The sequence below is a fragment of the Crocodylus porosus genome, unplaced genomic scaffold (genome assembly GCF_001723895.1).
Source record: "Crocodylus porosus isolate Cpor-Errol unplaced genomic scaffold, CroPor_comp1, whole genome shotgun sequence".
Lineage (NCBI taxonomy): Eukaryota > Metazoa > Chordata > Crocodylia > Crocodylidae > Crocodylus > Crocodylus porosus.
The window spans coordinates 44,866,400-44,868,816 of NW_017728906.1; positions in this window are offsets into that span (position 1 = coordinate 44,866,400).

Here is a 2,417-nt window from a genome sequence, read left to right on the forward strand (position 1 = left end):
TGGAGGGGCAGTTCGTGGGGTGGGGTGGCTCCTGCCGCTGTTTGCATCCTGGAGGGCAGAGGTGGGAGGGGGCATGTGCCCCTAGATCTGCACGGCATGGGATTGGCTGCAGGTGCCGGGTGGAGCCAGATCTGGTGTTGGGCAGGGCACTTCCAGTCAGGGGCTGGGCTTGGAGCAGGCTCTGGTGATGCTGGGAGGAGGCTGCAGCCACTGAAGATTTCACTGCAGCTCCACTCTCAGCCCCGTGCCGCTGCCTGCAGCAGCCGCGGCTTTTCCCAGCACTTGGGTGGAAGTGGGGCATTCAGCCGGGGCCGCTCTGGGTGGTGGGTGTTGGCGTGTGGCTGGGAGCTGAGCTGTGGCTAAATTTGAGGTGGCTGTAGCCTCCTCCCAGAGGCTCTGTAGAAAAGGACCTGCGGGTTACAGTGGACTATAAGCTGAATACAAGCCAGCAGTGTGCCCTTGTTGCCAAGAAGGCTAACAGCATACTGGGCTGCATCGGTAGGTGTGTTGCCAGCAGGTCAAGGGAAATGATTATTCCCCTCTATTCAGCACTGATGAAGTCACATCTAGAGTACTATGTTCAGTTTTGGGTCCCTGACTACAAAAAGGATGTGGAGAAATTGGAGTCCAGCAGAGGGCAACAAAAATGATGAGGGGGCTGGGGCATATCACTTATGAGGACAGGCTGAGAGAACTGGGCTTGTTTAGTTTGTAGAAGAGAAGACTGATAGGGGATTTAATAGCAGCTTGAAGTGTGGTTCAAAAGAGGATGGAGCTAGACTGGTTTCAGTGGTGGCAGAACAAGGAGCAACAGTCTTAAGTTGCAGCAAGGAAAGTTTAGGTTAGATGCTAGGAAAAACTTTCTCACTAGGAGGGCCGTAAAACACTGGAACAGGTTACCCAGAGTGGTCGTGGAATCTCCATCCTTGGAATTTTTTAAGACCCAATTAGACAAAGGTTTTTCTGGGATGATCTAGTTGGGGCTGGTCCTGCTTTGAGCAGCGGGTTGGACTAGATGACCTCCTGAGATCCCTTCCAGCCCTAATTTTCTGTGATTCTGTGATTCAATGATCATAAAATCACAGAGATCATGCTATCCATCATTGGCATGAAGTTCTGTATGAATGGGAATAAGAAAGTAGAGAAAGAATGCACAATTTTTGGAAAATAGTAAACCTAATTAAAACAGAGGTTTTTTTCAAAACTCTTTTAATTGCTCTTCTTTGAAATGGGCCAGAACATTAGGATTAAGCACATTTACTTTTGTGCAGAGCACAGAGTATTCATTACTGAGATCAAGTGGACACGACTTCAGTATTATTTTTCAAAGGAATCATGTAGTCCAGGTCAATTTAAGGTTATGTTGGTTAATAAGAATGGTACTGACTAGTACTACCTATTGGGTGACCACCACTATACCACCTTCCGTGGGTGTCAAGTATCTGTTGGAGAACTTCTATCCAACTATTGACCAGACCTTACCTACTAAGCTGATGAACTCTCACAGGATCATAAAACAAGTCTGCATTACTTCAAATGAATAGCAGCAGTTCCAGTTTGGAGTGCCTGGGGCACTGACATGTATCAGTTAAAAAAAAGATAAGGCTCACACAGGTTTGTGGTCTTCTATAAATATCAGTGGGCACATTAAGTGTTATTTTGTCCATCTCACAGACTTTTTTCAGACAAGCCCAACTGAAGAAATATTAAGATACCTTTAATCTATAAACTGTTTAAAATGTTGATGAAAATTCAGCAAGCTAAGGCACTTTAAATTCAGCAACCAGTATTTACAGATTTATAAACTATGACTTTTGTTTTCTTGTACTTCTCCTGCAACCTGTCTGTTGTCTCATACTTAGGGCACTTGTACATGCGATGGGGGGGTTAGTCCCCTGAATTGAAATGGTGGGTTTTTATTTGTGATGATTATAAACCCACTATTTCAATTTAGCGGCTTCCATCACTGTTAAGGCAAGGGGGCCAGATCCCTTTTTTTTCTTTTTTTGAGGAGCCTGCCCATGGTTAGGGGTATGTTGCCAGCCAGCTGAGCAGCTTCTGAGCTGCAGGCGACCCCAGTCCTTCCCTCCACAGTGGCAGCATTCCCTGGGGCCACCTGGGTGGGCTGCTGATGGGCAGATGCTGCCCCAGCTAAGGCTAGGGTAACAGCTGGATCAGGCTGGGTGCTGCCTTCAAGCTGGAGCAGCACCTGTCCACTAGCCATCTGCCCAGGTGACCCTCAGGCAGATGGCCCCTTGCTGCTTATTTATTTATTTATTTCCCAGTGGAGCCTGCCCATGGAAGCTGCCAGGAGGCTGAGCAGCTCGTGAGCTGTGGGGGCCCTGGTCCTTTCCGCTGTGGTGGTGGTGGTGGCACCCTCTGGGGCCACCCAGGTGGAGTGCTAGTAGTTTGGGGGC